Consider the following 19,374-nt stretch of genomic DNA (forward strand, 5'->3'; position numbering starts at 1 on the left):
TGGACGATCAGCTATCTAGGTAAGTATATTCCGGTGTTATAGGTATTATTGTAATTAGACATCGGCAGAGTGTCCGAAGCCTCGACGGATACCCTGGAAGATCCTCATGGAGGCAGGTCTCAGATAATTCGTTTCTGGCGATCATGATAGCTTCTAGAAGAAATGATACGCTTCCTCGGCTGTTACCTACTATACTCAGTAAGGCTTCTTTTCCTGATGTGTCAGCATGTCAAGCTCCGCGCGGATACTATCTATCCTCAACGCGGGATACGCAGGATACGCGGGATCGCGCTACTTTAAATTGGGCAGGCGACAGGGCTTTGTTAGTCAAAATGGCCTACCTATCATGCACCATCACTACTCCCACGTTTCTTCAGCGAGACCTTGGAGGCTTGGGGATTTCCAACCGCTCTATCAGGCCCACTTACTAGGTAAACTACCTTAACCAACTTCTCATCAAGGAGACGGGACCGAAGCTTCGAAAAAAGAACACGACAGAAAAAACCATGTTCGTGGGCGTGATATGTATGTGTGCCTGCTCTTCGGAAACGATACGACGCCCCCTGAATCCAACCTCGTAGTTTCGACTTGTCGCATCTCACTCGACAATCAAGTCATTTGGGCACCAAGTTACGAAATTGGGCAAGATATAATATTGTAAAGTGACAATGGCTCAAAATGAATTACAAAGGTCGTACAAGGGAGGTGCCATAACATCGGGAATATTCGCATCCATACACATTCCCAAGGGGGTAAACTCTGCGGCGAATAGACCTAGCATTCCGCCTTTGCCTTTATGGTGATAGTTCACGATAGTTCACGATGGAATCGTGTTGCCAAGTAATCTGTCAGTTTTGACATCATCGAGCCAAGAAAAGAATGGAAGGGAAAGGAAATAGCTGCATAATGTCGAGGACCCTATGTACAGGAACAGAGCAGCCAAGCAACCAAGCTAAACTCGGCTCTCGCTTCGCACCAGCGTAGGTATATTATTACAGTGTATGCTGTAGGTAGACTGGAAACTGGAATAATTAATGGAGGTAATGAAGGCCGACGAAGGATTCCATAACCCCAACACCCCAAATTCCCCCACTCTCTCTCTGCAATGACCTTAACTCGAACATTTTAACTCCGCTGACCAACTCCGCCTCCTTTCGGTCGTCTCGGTGTATTAGCACGCCATTTATTTACAACGTGCTCCTCATATGCAAACATGTCAATTCCCAACATCGCAGCTTCCACCGATTCGCCGCATTCTTGTCCTCAATTTACCTTCCACCTTTCCACCTTTTCAGCCAAGCTGACATTGTTGAAAGCGGCGATTCCAATTGCTTGACCGGTGGCGAGATTTGCAAGTGCATACATACTGACATAGTACAGTACATACCACTAGACATGTAGCACGATCAATTGTACGTAAGCGCATACTCGAAATATTGGGGATTTTCGTATTGCTACTAGATACGGACGATCATTGAAGGGCATGACCGAGGCAGCAAGGTCATTAAAAACTTGTAAAGCAATTGTTGCCTATCGATTGCGACGATATGATAATCGATAATCACAGCCCTGGACAGTGGACATCGAGCCCTGAACTATCCCAGGGAATGTCACAGGGAACCCCTGGAGTCCAGAAGCTTTTGAAGGTTTCTTTCGTGCCCCGAATGCCCCCACTTCCAAACACTTCCACCCCCCCTTTTACCTTCCCCTTGACCTTGCTGTCAATCCTAGCCGGGCACGCTTCCCCGGAACTGGGGTGCAACAAGTTGCGACAAGGGGTTGGCGCAATTGGGTCGGGGATTATCGGTATTTTCCGAATGCGGAAATGCATGTGAGGACGTTAATATGATAGCCTCTTACTTTCTTATTTATCTGTTCCATTTTATCTCGTATTTGCCTACTATTTGCCTCCTCGCCAGAGTCTTATTAAATAAATGAATTGATTCGTTTATGTACGTCCATTTAAGTATTGAGAAGAAAAATATTAGTTTCCTCGTGTTCTTTTATGCTTATTTTAACCCCATAGCTTGTGAGGAAATAAAGTGCTTGTGCTGATGCGCATCGCATCATTCGGACTGCCTAGTATTCGTCAATGCGAAGGGACCTTGGAATTAGCAAACTAGTATTAACATTGAAAATAAATAAATAAATGCTGACCATTGATCTAATGAATGCTAATGAATGACAGTTCTACTAAAACGTAACGCGTAAGGCACTCGGATCCCTTGCTTAGGAACTTAACTTACCTAAGTGCATACACACCTAGGTATTGCCTAGTTTACAAGTATCGTCCAAAGTCGATGCCAAGACCCGGCAATTTCGAAACTCAAGACTTGGAACTCGATCTTTGGGAATTGGAAAGTCTCAAAAGGTGTTTGGTTTGAGCCTGCCGGTGCTGGTGACGGGGAATTGGGGGACTGGAACAGGATGGGGCAATCGCTACCATCTGCCCGGGGTCGAGGAAAGTCAGGTGAATTGCGATGGAGAATGGGGCGTCCAATGACGCACCTCGAAGTGCCAGGTACATGAGAAATATGATACGTACCAAAGGGTACCAAACCAAGCTAGGCATCGGCAAAATGATACTGTTACCTTCCGATAACCCGTCCCCTCTATTTTTAACGTACTAATCGTGTACCTCCACTTATTCAAGAAATATCATCAACTCTTGCTTTCTCTTCATTCGCCGGGAACTCATCCGGTACCATCGCCGGATATCATCGAAACTCCACCGCCGCTCTCGAGCAATGTTCAAGAAATGTCCCTTACTACTTTGCAGCCTTGCCACGGACCTTGCATCGTAGTTCATCATATTTGATACATAATAGTTTATCAACCAGTTAACTGGAAGTTGGGGTTTAGCTTTGACTGTCGTATCATTTTCATTTTTTGGCCTTCGTATCATATGAGCATCCTCCTAGTTATCTCTCCCTCGGCGCACATACGCAAGCTCGTTGGTCCCAAGATTCGAAGATATGTTTTACGTTGGGGGGTGCCAAGCTATTCCGGATCCCTAGAGGCTCTACCATAGCTGCTAGGTAAAGCAAGCAAATGGCATTCTCAACCACGATAAGTAATCATAAACCCCATAATGCGAAGAAAACGCCTCCATTCAACCTCTCGGTACCGTGTTCTCCCTGGCGGGAAATGTCCCGTGAGACAAGACGAGAGTCGAGAGTCAACCAGTCTATTTACGGTACGTCATATGTCCAATAATCATTAAACCGTCGTTACCGGCAGTGATTGCAGCGAGGCGCCCAACAGCTTAAGATCGGGGCCCGGGGAGCCGGAAATACAGATTATGGGAATTTGTTGACTTAGTTACAGCCTCATGTTCTGTCCTATTACTCCTATATCCCCATCTGCCCCATCCCCCATCCTGTCCGTCTTACCCGTCCCACATTCCCCGAAACATCCCCAGAAATCCACATCAGCAGACTGTCAATTTTCGATGAAAATTAGAGATTATGTCTGTATGAGTTCCTAATCTCCCTCGTCTCTTCCCCGCGATCTCACATCATCCCGTCTGAGACATCCTAGGCCGGGGCATTTCCGCTCAAGTGCACTTACATCTTGCATACGTGCGGATTCATACCGAAATGTATGTCCGCATCGAAATGTGTCGTAGGGATCGATCGACAATATACTTCAGCTCTCGAGCGGATCAGAGAAAGTTTCCAAGATTCCGAGATTATGGCGTAAATCTATGATGATAACTTGGAAGCGAACGCCTCTCGAGATAAGCGAGAAACCTTTAAAACCAACAACTCTATCGCGCAAATTCACCCGCAGCCGTTGAGGTAACGGGCTTGCGGGATGTTCCATCTTCACGCGTATGCACATGTAGTAGTTTCTTTTTGGTAAGATAGGCTATTATGACGAGTCAAATTCAGCGTCAGCATCGTATATCGGCGGTAAGACTTTTGAATCTAAAAAACCCTATGTACTAACCGATAAAATATTTTATTATAATATTTTTTATAATAACCTTGGAAACTTAGCAGGTTAGGTACTCACTATTCTTGCTAGGTAAGACGTTTCCTCCCGGGACTTGTAATTAGGTACGTTTAGCGCAACTGTTGACGTCGAGTCGAAGCAACGATTGGTGTGTGCCAGACTATGGTGATGCACGACAAGGGTTTGTAGATGTCGTCCCCACGATCTTGTCTCGATTCCATCAGCCGCAGACAGTCGTGTGCCGTGCGAACGACAAGCAATGGACGAGTTATCGAGTCGAGATGGAGTTCCTAATCACTTACATAATGACGCTACGTCCATCCTCGCCAGGGCAGCATCTGGCAAGGGGGACATTATTACATATCATGTGCTTCGTCTGATATCGCACCTGCACACCTGGCATTCTATATTACATAGTGCTAACCCCGGGTTATTCGCCCCAAGAAGCAAGCTGCTGCGCGCTCTGCACGCTGGAAATTCCCCGCCCCGCCACAGCTGCGCGAGCCCGGCGGGCGGAACTTGATAAGTGATAGATGAGTAAATGAGGTTGCAATAGATTCGAGACTCAGTTCTCAGATCTGACAGCTATGTCCAAGGTCGGAAAACACATCGCCGCCCCAGCGTCCCGGTGGCGTACTGGGCTGCTAGGCTGCTACATAGGTAATAATGAGGAAAATGACGAGAGGAGCCCCCCGGAGCTGTCGCGTCGTCGTATTCTCATGTCCGACTACGTAACCGTACCCGCTACATGGCAAATTTCAGGAATTTCAGGAATCTCAGATATTTCAGGGGCATCTCTCAGCTGCGAAGGCCTCTTTTTGGATGGATGCATCTCCGGTCGGGCAGCAAATCACAGAAGATCAAATTTAGTATCGTGTAAGACCCATTTCACTACAAACCTGGCGGTAGAAACTCGGTCCTTCTCGGTGAATACCTAGGTCTAGCTAGGTGAGCTAGGTGAGCTTGGACTGTTTTGACTGTTTTGACTGTTTGGCAGTTATGTAAAAGCAAAGGAATTGCCCCGAAGCACTTGGGGTCCCATAGTTTATTTAGGTCTCGAAGGAATAGCGTTAAAAACAATTAGGTTTCTTAGTATGGATCTAGTTATCAATTAGAATTTAGAAGGATACCAATTTTTAATACATACCTAACCTAAACCCCTATCCCCTACATCTACAATAACACTCACTATTACATCGCCCGTCGCATCGGTTCATTAAGCGACCGAAGCAGAGGACTTTCCGCGTGTGATTCGTGATCCCCCCCTCACGTTTTCTTCCACGAACTCGGGGCTATTCGGGATCCAGAGCCGCAGGAAATGTGGGATGGACCCTGAAAATACGACGCTGAACCAGCTCGAGATCCTGGATAATGGATAATGGATGATGGTCGATGAATGGAGTTCCGGGAATTCTAGACCCACGCGCACCGACGATAATTTTCTCCTCCTTCTAGACTTTATTACCCACTGTTTCTCATGGCAGCCATTATGGGCGTGCGTAACACGTAAAACATTTGACAACCGCCTCGGCTGGCGTCTATTGGCTCACGATCACCGGTCGCTATCGAGTCTAATGAATTCTGGCCTTGAGGCTCAGTTGCGTGATCAACGCCGCGCATACAATCTATACGAATGCATAGGTACCTACAGACAGTACATACCTACCTATGCAAACATACCAATATGAAGACGTCTGGACTTCCCTTGCGAATAGCGCAAAGCAGGAGCGTGAAAAGGATTGGAATTTGGCCGAAAATGCTGGTCGGCATGACCGCGGCTTCAGGGGTGTCCACCAACGAAGCACGTTTGTTAAAAGAGGACCCCATGAGCCTTTTCACGTGGTCCAGCTGCCATGCAAACCAAATCGAGTTTTACCAGAGTCATGATCCGTTCACGCTTTTTACGGACGGACCTGATTAATGTCGTAGCTTTTCGTAGCCTCGGGGAAGGGATACCGGGATGACACGGTTTGTTCAGGTGTGTGTGTGTGTTGGTGAAGCCGAACCCAAGCGCCAGGGCCGTCGGCTGGCGGTTATTTCGGTAGAAATTGAAGGCCCGCGGATATCAGAGGCAACCTGACCAACTGAACCTGACAAGACTGGAATGGGATATTTCCCCGCATGTGGCCATTTACCTATTTACTTATTTTCCTAGAGGCCTTTCCTAGTTCTCCTAGCCAAGGTCCAAGCAAGGCCTAGGATTAAAGGTCCCTGCATATGACTTACATGTTCGTAGTTACTGCTAATACTTTCATATCCAGGTACCTAGGTAATTATATAGGTATTCTTTTCATTCGCACGACCGTCACCAGATATACGCGCGGACCGAATGATATCTCGTAGTCGAGACGAAACTCCGCTCGAGAACCACGAATCGAATCAGTCCGTTGACTCGACCCTGTTCCCTGAAACAACTTGAGCCATGCGGAGCCGCTCTTTACCCCAGATCCCCAGACCCAAGAAGACTAGACCCAGCAGTGTTCGGTATCATGTGAGTTGGTGAGTTTATGCTCTCGGCACGCCTCTGCTTTGGGTTGGTATGGGATCGCACAACCAAGCATTCCAAGGGACGAACAAGGCCCTATCAGTCGGTCTAACAAAGTACCAACGCTATGAGAGAGGAAGTTCGAATGAAGTAGATCCATCTATGGTTATCAGTATAGTACATGCTTTACTCTACGCTACATATTTAGTACTGGTACTAAATCTCCAACCTCAAAATACCTAGTCCTGGAAGTCTAGGAAATCGGACCGCATTATACCTGACTTACTGACCGACTATCTTAACAATGAGATCCGGCGGCGTGATACTCCCGTCGCCCATCGGCTATCTCGAAGGTTCCTAGATACCCTCGTGGTCCTCGGTGCTTAATAGCAGAGGCCAAGCATTAACACTTTCGTAAGCGTCGAAGTTCACATGATTTACATTAGATGACTTGACGCGACTTATTACATCCGTTCCTATTACGCGGAAGATTTCCCGGGCGAACGGGCGGATCTGGAGTGGGAAATTGAATTCCGGGGGCGCCACCATTTTTTCCCCAGGAAATATCGGATTGGTGGCTTGCTTCTCCGCAACGGGGATCTCTTTGGGGGCTTTTTGGGGGGCTTTGTTAGTTGTCTTGTGTTGGAGGTACATTTCCCTTTATCCAACATGTAGACTGAGGTCCCCTATTCATCCCTTGGAAATAATACAATACAATACAATAAAAATAATAATAAATAAAAAAATAAAATAGAACAATACTTACTAGTAGTCACGTACGTAAATAGAAGATTACCTAAAAGTGACGCTTCTATTTCGATGTTTCCTGTCTCTCAATTCCCTTATTCAGCGTAGTCGGTATCTTGCTGATTGAAGCATAGGATTTTCAGCTAATCATGGCTCGTCGAATCAACACTTTCGCAATAAGAAACGGCCGTTAATTGGAGAGGCTATGTTCTCAGTCAATCTATCAAGGCTTACATACGAAATAGGTGCACACGACTCACACGACTCACACGACAACTAAATTACCATAGTCGTCTCATAGGACCACATCTGTGTATGTTCGTCAGGAGTACTATTAGCGGCCTATGCATGCGGCACAGTAACTGCAAGTCAGAAGGTGTCACGACCTATAAGCAGCGCCTCTCTCAGCCCTGTCCGGCAATAGGACTAGTCTATCGTCTATCGGCAGTCCGCCCGCAGGTGGTGGGCGTATCATACATCGTCCATACATTATCGCATTCCCAAAATATCCAACGCTGGTACCTAACAGCAGATCCCCTGCGTAACCGCAAGCGCTTATCTGGAATTTCCCATTTCCCATTCTCGTCGCATATTGGGTGGATGTTATATACGAAAATAAGACTGGACTGGACTGGACTGACTTAGTAACTTGACTGCCTGATCGATTGGCATGTCATCAACGACAGATCAACGTTTCATGACTGTTCTTTTCTTTACTTTATTTCGAACACGCTCTCTCCCCCTGGCTAATAGAACTGAGAAGGGATTTAAACTATTGCATGCGCATCGTCCTGATTAGGTAACTAGTCGTGATGGGATTTCCATTCTCGGAGAGTCCCCAGGACCCTTTCTTGTGATCATCACCCTTTTTTCTTCCTTCCCCTCCCCCCCGGTCCTTTTGTCGCGACCTGGTGTGGCACACAAGACACGATGCCGCGCCCGGGGCAGATTCGCGCGAAAATAGGGAATAAAGCTGGGGAAGCATTACCGCCGAAACGGTCGCGAGCGACGCTGGACCCCTCCAGTGATTCAGGTACGGGCTGTGTGATCAACCCACCCACCTTCTTTTCCTCATCCTTCCTCGTCCCTCCCTTGCGAATCGCCGACCCCTAGAAATGGTGCAGGTGCGAGAATGTGAAGGTAAAGGAAGTGTGCGCTACGTACGCTTAGGCAGCATCGTGAACGGATTCGAAACGTTGCATACCTCAAGGTGTGTAATTTCCTTCTCCGCCGACCATCTACCTAGGTAGGTATCTATCTATCTGCATCCTACAGATCGCCTATCTGTCCACCTAGGTATGGTTTGGTATCTATTATCTCCATACCAACCAATATACGTGTCCGGGCTCCCGGCCGAGCCAATCTACGTGCGTACGTACTTTTGCAAGTTTAAGTTATTCCTTCCCCAATACCGAGCGAGGACATATGACACGAGGGATCGGGATGGATTGGGAAGGCAAAGAAAACCAAAGAAGAAAAACAAAAAAAAAAATAAACCGAAACCCCCCTCCCCTCCCCTTCCAACAACCCGCGCGCGCGGGGGTTTTTCGCACCTTGAACAAATCAGAAAAAAAGAAGAAGGCGGAAAATATAATTATTGAGGAATATAATGGAATAAAATAAAAAACCCATGTCGGTCATGCGCTTCGCCCTCTCGACCCCTCATTGGCGCGCGACTTTTTTTCTGGCGCTGACCCTTTCGCCGCCGCCGCGGTCCAAGTCGCTTTGCTGTGTTTGCCCAGGTGCCAGGTGAGGGTGCTTGCTTGCTTCGCTCTGGCTCTGCTTACCTATCTATGGGGAATCTTGCGATTCCTTACGTCCTTGCCTTCCAGATTCCTACATGAGACCCGAATATTACCTACTTGCGATAATATGTGCGGATGTGTTATACGATATCCACAACGCGAGGTAAGTTGCGTTAGAAGCGTGGGATCTAACGTTTTTTCCTTTCTCTTTCTACCTATTTTCGCGGGTTCTCATTGGATCTTATTTGCCCGCTCGCTCTTCTTTTTCACTTTTTTTCGAGTCAGCTTTTAGCGATTTCTTGCCGTCTTCGTCTCGTCCCGCACCCCTTGCCCCTCGGCGCGGGCCTTGACTTAGGTGATATACTACGGTACGGTACTGTATGTATGTAGGTTATGGAAATGATATATGGATGTACTAGGTAGTTATGAGGTAGACATGTCAAGTACGGCTATGGCTCGCATTAGGCGTCTTACGTCCCAACGGACGGGCAAACCGGTCGCCTCGCCCTTGTGACCAACCAGCCTATATCTATCTGCCCGTCCGTCCCGCCCGGAATGCCAGCGGCCTGACCCGCGAATGCAGAGCGCGCGCGGTGTGCGTGCGTGCGTGCGTTGTTGGCACTTCTGTTACCTCTTTCTCTCATCTTATTTTGTGAGATGTGATAACTATATGAAATCTACGAATCACTACTGCAAACGGTAAAAGGCACGACGCAGAAAGGCTGGGTTGGGTGTACATGCTTACATATAACCCATGGTTTTGAGGAGTAAAAGGGCAGATTTATATATATTTATATATTTATATAGGTACTACGCACGTCTATGTATAGACATATACATACCTATACACATATGTGATCACTGATCATGAATAATATACCATATACCTACCTAATTACTTAGTATGCAACCCCCCACGCAGAAGGAATTGCGGACTTACGGTAACCCTATGGTTCCCCTACCCGGGCCATCGTTCAGTTGCGGCGAGAAGCGCACACGCTCGCGTAGGTAATACAATGCGATGCGATGCGATGCGAGGGGGGATGGGGGACCGGTGAGCGCTGTGCTACATACATATTATAACATACCTATTATACAAGCCTCTGATAATGCTGCTTTGGGATAGGTATTCGCGCTCTCTAGGAATGTGCGGACTGCGGACTGCGACGCTGGATGAGGCTGTCCGGGTTAGGCATCCTCTTGCAGTTACGATGTACGAATTCGTGATCCAAGTTACATATATAGCTACCTACCTGGGTAATAGCTATGTAAGTAATAATAAGTTCGTCGATAAGCGATTATTGATCGTGTCGCTGCTAGCTGGGGATGAATGAATGTTGCATCTCCGGTCCGAGATGGTGAATGTGATGATTAACACTTCCTCTTTCGTCCTTATCGATGCTGTTAAGTGATGTCGTACCTATGAATGATAGCTCCGAGTCCGTCGCATAAGTTTCCTCGAGATTATCTTGATTGCTTTGATTAAATAAAGTGTCTAAACGGGTAAGTATTGGCAGTCACGCAACCCCGGATCTCGATAGAGAGTACAGATTGGCTTCAATTGGAGATCGGTTCGAGGAGGGGTTTGGGGGGGATCTCGCGACGGATAGGATCTGGTACTGTAAATCAGCCTCGATGACGGAAGGGCGTATTGCTTCGCTGGTCGCGGATGTGAATCAGATGCTGCCGAGGTGAGTAATTCCCAACCCAAATCCGGATAGAATGTCACCATCTCGCACACATGTCTTGGTGTATATCATGTCGTAGGTAAGTAGTATACTAGATAGGTATACCATACCTCGAATCAAACAATTCCAGGCAACGCGCCGCTTCGAGATCCAGTCCTTTTTGGTATGAACAGCTACTAGGTGAACAAGTGCCCGGTCCGAATTAAGAAATGTGCATCGAGATTTTGGTCCCCAAGATTAGGTACGTTATGAAGTAGGGTGGTATCGGTGATATTGGTGGTATTGGTGATGGTGGGTTTTTTTTTATTATTAGCATTCTTTTTGGAGTATGGAGATGGAGTAATGGTTAGCTCCCAGTTGTTTTGGATCGTCTATCTGACTCTGTCGTGGTTTAGCCTCGACGGAATTGCGTCAGCGGGTCAGCTGGATCGATGAAGATGGTTAAGAATCGTCCTTAGTCGTCGATCTGTTATGTTTATTTCCATCATATTGGTAAAAAATGCTTAAGCTACTGCAGCAATGCAGATGTGCAGATGTTTGAACCCTCATTATCATCATCATCTGGGAATAGTGAGGGATTCCCTGTTATGATGTCATCGCCATATCTTCCTCCTGTTGGAATCGCCGATGAGCTAGGGATAATTAGATGGGAATAGCTTTTAAAACCGGTCCTTTCTCTACCTCCGAGAAGGGATAGGTGCCAAGCCTTTTTCTTGTCATGGGAATCCTCTTGTGCTGTTAGGAATTTGACAGGATCATTACAGTGTACAGGTCCTAGATAGGATCAGGTCACGCTCCTATTACCTACTACCAGACTCTACCAGACTCATACTCGCAATTGGTTCCGGAGTTTTCCTACTATTGCATCGAATATATATCAGCAACTTCGACGAACACCTCCAGTACAATAGCGTAGGAGGATAATGTAAGTCATGTTGCGTGCATGATGTGAATTCGCCAGTAATCATCAATAAACCCCCGTTAAACCGCTGGGATTCTCGCCGACGGTATGCAGGATATCCCAAGCCGGTTCCTTGCCATGTGTGCGAGGAACACCTGGAGACCTGGACAGTTTGGGATCCTAATCCTTAGAATTGCACTTCCCTACAACTTCCAGCACATCCAGCACGTCCTTCCTCGAAGGGAGAAAGCGATTTGTCGAGGGTTGCCACGTGGGCTACGGAAGGGAAATCCTTCTACGACAGGGTTGAAATTGTAATTGTAATTATAATTGTGAAACTCAATGCATTATAATTTTATTCTATTTCTCTGGATTGGCTGTATTATTTTACCTGGCCATTAAGTGATTTTGATTTTCTTTTTTCAATAATATTATTTATTATTTATTATGTATCATTACAATATTACTCATTACTTAATACTTAGTACCTATTATCTGACTTCCATGTCGAACATCTTCCTTGCATCCGCGTAGATGAACCGTGGCCGTGGTCGTGGTCGTGTTTCTCACCAAAAGGAGGGTCAACTCGAATCAGAATCAGGTTAATCTGCGCCCGAGACCTACATGAAGGTATTCCGTTGACTTGGGAGTTGTCCGTGGGGTGTGTGTGGTACCGAATAATCCAGCAGTCCAGGTGGGACAACAGTTCATGTGCGGGTTGCATAAACTGCATACCATTCTCTCGGCAGCTGCAGTTAAGGGTCAGGATCATACATATGCGGTGATGCGTTCAAAGGCTGCTCGGGTTCGCCATTGTATGTGATGGAAAATCGTTGAGACCGGCGTCCGTTGGATCGATATTGCGGCCGCATTTCTCCATACGCTCCTCCATATCCCGATCAGATCAGCCAGCCCTCGGGGGTCACCACCGTTCCGTCGCTGTGAGTTGTTTCTTCATTGCTTCGCTTCTGTCTGTGAGCTGCTGAATACGACAATACGACTTCTCGACGTGTTACGAGAGTTAGCAGATGAGTTAGGAATTACTGCGCGAAACGAGACTTCGCTTGCGCGCCCTTCGACGGGTGTAATGTGCGCCGCGGCGGATGACTTTTTTCGAGACCGCATGAGGCGTCACGGCCATTGGTTCTCGTCCCTCACGTAACGGGTGACATGAATACTATTGTCCAGCGATTATTACGTACGCGAGAGCTACCTGCAAACAACCGAAGATCCCCATCAGATTCCCATCATCTGAACTCCATCCCCCTTTCTCATGTGTCGACCAATTCGCCTCCTGCAATTCACGGATCAGACAAAGCTACCTTACTTACCTGCCTACCTACCTAGCTCTACGTAGTCTCCATCCTCTAAGCTGTCATAGCTTGATATACATACCTACCTCATTCTCACCTAAGACGAGTGACCGTCTCGCGACGTGTTCCCGTTTCGTAGTGTTCCATCCGCCCCCTTTCCCCGTCCCCGTACGCTGAGTGGTCGTAGGAGTGACGAGAACCGCAAATAGGAAACGTCCCAGCAATGATTATCTCGCAGCGGATCACTCTGACGAGAGTGGACCGTTCGTCCTGTCAAGATACTAGCGCAGCTTATGTCCCAAGTATGCGGTTACCTTTTCCTTTCCTCGGTGTTGGGACGTATGCTCTAGGTAGGTAGGTATTAGGTGGGCAGGGAGGTAGTCTAGGTAAGTGTCTAGCAACTCTAGAAGAGCCTCTACCTACCTCTACCTACCTCCAGCCTAAGAGGAGATTTAGTTCTGAATTACGATGATGGTATGATCTTCCCCTCAGTCTTAGTCGACCGTATTTGTTTTTTATGCACTATTAAGGAAAGACACAAAGCTTGTGACAATAAAAGGGTCGAATTATCGAACCTGGTGAGATGCTCAATCCGCCTCTGGTCTCCAAATTCCCCCTCTTCCCCGCTCATCTAGGCAAAGACAGCGTAGCACATACACATTTGTTGGATCACCTTCGTGGCACGGTTGCGCGCGGTGACCAATGCCACGAGGGTGTGAAGCGAATCGGGGTGGTAACACGAGCCAAGGTCTAATTTTACCTCTGGTAACTCATTTCGCTCATTTTGTACGAGAGATGGCGCCAAATATGTCGCTCGTTCGAAATTTCAGGAGTTGTAGGATGGCTAACGTCTGACTGGGGACTTATTACTTGCGTAAGGAGGACCTTCGGGAGATCATGACGGCAAAAGAAATCTGACAGTGACATCGAGTTGAGAACTTGGGATGATAATCTCGACAGATTTGACTCAAAGAGGCCCACTGCGGGTATGGCGGCTAGGTTGCCAATTAGTCTATTATTTCGTTATTTCCACAAGTACGTAGGTCAGTCAGATTTTATGTATGTGTATGTCAAATATCAAGCTTGGAACTTTTTTTTTTCCTTTTCTTACACTTTGATCTCACCTAGGCGACGTCTTACAAAGAACTTTTTCGGAGTGCCGACCCCATGGGAAAGACAAGACTTCGATGTTCAGCTCAGCCTTCACCCCACTCAAGTGGAAGAGGAGAGAGAAAAAAAAACAAAGCGCTGCCTATTCGTGGGGTCATATGAACCTTGGAACCTTTGGATGCTGACGAGCCAAGGCTGATCTTTGCGCTGACGAGTCCGCCTCACGTTGATCTGGACGTGGAGTAGATTGGTTATGAATATTCTATCTTTCTGTATCAACCTGGCAACTAACGAGAATAACGGGCGGTGTCAGCTTTTCCTTTGCCAACTCAACCACCTTTTGAGGGTAATACTCGATGCGCGGGGGGGACATACGGGGGCAACCTGTTAGATGATCTGGGAGATTAGGGTGATGTATGGAGGTGTTTGTTGGAGGAAGAAACTGGAGCATTCACATCCATACATCTATCACTGACACTGACACTGCTTGACTGACTGACTTGACTGACTGACTGGCTGAATATGACTGATTCCTACTAAAAATGTAGGTACTTACCTCCTACTAACCCTTGCTGACAAGCATGCGGCACAGGATTGTCCAGGCCTAGGAACCCAGCCAACTCGGCCCGTCCCTTATCATGTTCTTTAACAAGATAGTCAGATCTGACTGCACGAATGGCAACACTTCATTCCTGGTAGTTTCAAGACTATTACATCCGGATGGTCAGCCGCGCATCTTTACACATCTTTACGCATCTTTGCGCAGTTGACTGCTCATTCCTCTCATTCCTTCTCCTTAATTTGGTCAACTTGATCATTTCGCGATGTGAGTGACGGGGCAAACACGATTGGCCCCCACGCTCCAGTCGGTGCAGCAGTCGGTGCAGTCAGCCACAAGGGTCGGTCAGCCAAATATTCGATATTCTTTTTTATCTCCGCCATTATCGTTGTTACCTTGGAAGTGTGAAAGTGTGGAAGTACAATACAGGCGGAAACAGGGATGATTGGTTAGATTCCGCCGTAGATGCGTAACTGTTTGTCGATGAGGACTCAAAAGTACCTATCCAAAGAAGTATCTGAAGAAGTATCTAAAGTATTATCCAACCTCTTTCGCAAGATGACCTTCGAAACATAACCAATAAGCACAGCCTATCGGCGCCACAGATCGTAGATTGCCTGAGAACAGCATAGAAGAGAATCGCAATATACCGCTCGATTTCGCAATTTACCATATCGGAAATACTCCCCATACTCTATACACTTTTGTCCCGTATCCCGATGCACCTTCAAGCACATGCACCCTGCCGTATTCGAGTCGCCGAATAGCCATACTCCGGCTAACTCTTCTATCAACCTTGATTTCTTGGTATTGAAGAGGGCTTCAGACGATACCGTTATGAGGAAGAGATGAAGAACAAACGAGGAAGGGAAAGCGCCCTTCCGTGTCCTATGGCTTACCGTCGGACCTACGGGTATTATTCAAAAGCCGAGTCTAAAGGATGTCAGAATGTTAGAATGACATGCATCGCGGATACTTTTTTTTACACTTTTTACCATTTGGCGCGTGCTAGGAAGTGCAGAGGTGGTAATCACTCCGTGGGGAAGTTGGATTTGCGCAATACTAGAATCAAATATAGCACGAAAACGTAAACCGGTGAGAAGTACCTACGCAGCTATCCCTCCAACGCCACGAGGTTAGGTCCAGGTCAGCTATGACTAGGTACCTACCTACTTACCTACCCACAAAGGTACCTACTTATCTTTCTATTCCATATTCCATATTCCGGGGATTACAGCTATAGCGTCATTTCGATTATGTGTTACTTATCGTGACTCTTTCACCAGTAGTCTCATTCATTACAACCCAGCCTTACCATTCTATACCACCCTTCCCATGTCAGGAGTGGACGCCACATTGGTTTGCCGCAAATGTGTGTCACTGCCACGATATAGCTGAGACCTCAAGGTCACGCGATGTAGAACCTCGTGCAAATATACCATTTATAGTAAGCCACCCCGAAATGACCGATCCTCTTGTCCTCTGCGGTGAAACTGAGGTAGGCTACATGGTCCTTAGCTTGTTATACCGAAAAGGCACGAAGTATGCAATCCACCTGAGTCCCTCTTACGATCGCCCGTTAGTCAAGGTCTCAACTAAAGGCATCACTTAAGCTTTAAGTCAGCACCGGTGACAGCGGTGGTCATCATATGTTGGGGTACGCATCATCCTCCGCCAAGCAAAATATTATTAGCTGAATAGCTATACGATACGGCTACTGGTCCCGGGCCAGGTATCCGGCTACACGGGCTGACGGAACCCCTATAACTTAGTATCACATCGCTGAACAGATTACCCAATAATAAAATTTAGAGTATGTCTTGTTCAACTATAGCCAAGACTCGGTGAAGTTAGGTGAAGATACCAGAATAGGAGCGTTCCGCGTTAGGACTTCGACGCCCAGCATTTAGGACCACGCGGCCCTTCTTCTGACGGCGGTCTGTTTCGGTCTCGTACGAGTGGTTATTCCAAGGAAACAATTACATAAAAATAATAATGAAACTAAGATGAAAAATAATAAAATGAAAATGAAAATAATAAAAGAATATTACCTAGGTATAGAAAAATTTGAAGATGTCAAGAGGACAAGAGACATGTCGTAGCATAAGTGGACTTTGGGGTATTACTACGGGGGAAGAACAGCCCTGGAGATCCTGGGGGCCGTCTCTCATGCACCCCAGAAAATAACGGAGTCCCTACGCGCGTACACGTCGCCTGTAGGCTGTAGCTGTGTAGTCTATTTTATGGAGATGGTAATAAATTTTATATTGATGGCACTTCTCAACTGGCCTGTCTTCTCCAGTTGTGGCGTTCGTCAGGGGGTGTAGCGTAGCGGTAGCGTCTCTTCAGCCCAACTGACATGTCGACAGGTCTGTCTGCATGTATGTGCCTAGTATGTGCCTAGTATGTAGGCACGCTTCGCCAGCCAAGCGGGTTCGCGATACATACATCCAACATTACATGCCGCAGCCGGAAAACGCCTTCACGGCAGACAGAGCTACCGTACAATACACCGCACACCTTACTACACATGGACCCTTCGTAGTGCCGTCCCAAGGTTCCCGGGAGATCGGTTCCAGGGTGCTGCAATGGCAGCGGGTTGGTAGGAAACCCTTGCTTCTCCCTCCAGGAACGCCTTCAGGGCGGCTCTCAGGGCCTTGGGTAAAGTCGCCGGTTAAAGTTAGGCGGCACGCCTCGACTGCGCGCCATTTAGCCGGTAGACGTGTGGGCAAAGAAAAAAAAATAATTCACAGCCTCGACTTACATTGCGGGGTTCCTCTTTTTCTCGTTCTAACAATTACACTTGATCGTATTCTTCTCTAGCGGTGTTTGGGGTGGAACGGATCGCTGCCGACGGTGTGGAGGGTCACTCCCGCAGGAACAGGCACGGCACTCACTCGCGAGGAATCTAAAATATGAGACTCGCCCTGCCCTAGGCGAAAATATCTCCGTGGTTGCTACCGTAGCGTCGGCTTCCCGGCCAAGGGGTTATCGTAGTTAGGCGTTCTGGGGATGGATGGCTGGATGAATCTCTTTCTTCTGCTCATGACATTACCTAGTATTATTTTTTACCTTCCTCCACCTTGATCCTTGAATCATCTCTCGAACCGTGCCGCCGTAGGATCGCGACGTTCCAACATCTAGTTCAGGCACCTGATGATGGTGCTGACGGCCGAGAAAAGAAAAAAGCAGGTCCCTGACAAAACCCGGTCTTCCTCCGGCCTCGCGGGCCTTGTCTCAGGCTACCCAACGGCGCGACTGACACACTGCGAATAATCAGTGGCCAATGCCAACCGGCGGTGAAGCTTCCTGTTAATCGCGCGAGCACAGGTGATGGGGTGCACTCAAAATAATCAAAAGACTTCTATATTGAGCCTTGGCAATGCACAAGTCGATCCCCGGGGAGGGCCAGGCCCAGCTCCGTTTTGCTTGGTCTGATGATCGATTTCCCCGCGTCCTCGCTAGAGCCTCGTCCATAGCTACATATCTACATACGACGTGGAGACGGTAGGTACGAAGATCTGGAGCAGCAGAGTTAGGCGGTGCTGCTTAGGGTAAGCCCTTACTCTCTAAGTCAGCACACCCAAATCTTTTTTCGGACGAGTGAATCAATGTTTCAAGCTCTTGGCTGGCCACCCCCCTCCCAGCAACGCAGGATGCTGTCACGCGTGCCATGTGAGACATTTATTGACAACTCAGCCTTGGACAACTGTCTTCACACCCTCAGCGAGATCTGTCGGGACAACGGTATTCCTTTCAGCCTTTCCATCGTGTCTCGGAGAGAAGAGGATCGGACCCTGACTGCCACATGAGATTGTATATTCGTAGAATAGCCGCAGCGCGACATCTGCTCTCTGACAATATTAGCTAAGCGCCGTGTCCGGGGGCCCCCTATTCGCCCGATGGTTTGCAGATTGAGGCGATTCAACGAACCTCATGCCCTGGATCAACGTCATGGGGAGGGTATCAATTCAAGATCTAGTGAATTATTACATCAACTTGAATATATCGGAGATTACATGTTTCTATCGAGGAGTTAAAGTGCAATTTTTTTAATTTTGATTTTGTCGCGTGTTTGGTAGACGTTTTGACTCGAAGGAACATTCACTATCATTTCAAACTGCAGATACATATACAGAAAGAAGAGGCTGGATTGAGATACATTAGATATGGAATAGGCACCTGGTATCAAAAAGATCGTACTATCAATTCATACCATGAGCAAATCTACGGATGATGGTTTCATAGTAAATATTCGTAGAGGAAATACCTCCTATTACCTCACAAATAGGTGGAACCTAAACCCACGAAACGTAGGCAATATCTCTATTTTAACATACCCTCTTAGATAAAAAGAGATGTCTGTAGATTCTGATATCAGGAGATCTTTTCTGTCGGAAGTTGTGTGCGATTTCCTAGAGACTCCGCTACTGCTATTTCACTCTAGGCTTTGCGTACGGTTGATATCACCCAACCCGGTGGCAATGCTCGCTAGCAAATTGAAAACCAACATCAACAACGACCTTGACTTCCACATCATCGCGAAATCGACGCGCGAAATATTTGGCTTCATCTGCGGAGGCGAGTTCGGGCTTGTCGTAGGCTAGCTGTTCAAGATACAAAGTATCGTATTGGATAAACCCAAATTCGTCACGGGGCAACTTGGAAGTGATAAGAGGTCCGGGATCCATAACCAAGTATACTCGCTTAAGGGCATGGAGCCATGGCTCCCAATGTTTTAATTCACGATAATGTCGTTCATCCATCGTAATCGCGAGATTCTGTACGAACCGGTGATGGGTTTCAAGGAAGCGTATAGTAGGTGTCGCTGAAAAGCTTATACAATAGGCTAGATCCGTATTCCAGTTC

Source organism: Annulohypoxylon maeteangense, assembly GCF_022496945.1.
Source record: "Annulohypoxylon maeteangense strain CBS 123835 unplaced genomic scaffold GGS22scaffold_3, whole genome shotgun sequence".
Classification (NCBI taxonomy): domain Eukaryota; kingdom Fungi; phylum Ascomycota; class Sordariomycetes; order Xylariales; family Hypoxylaceae; genus Annulohypoxylon; species Annulohypoxylon maeteangense.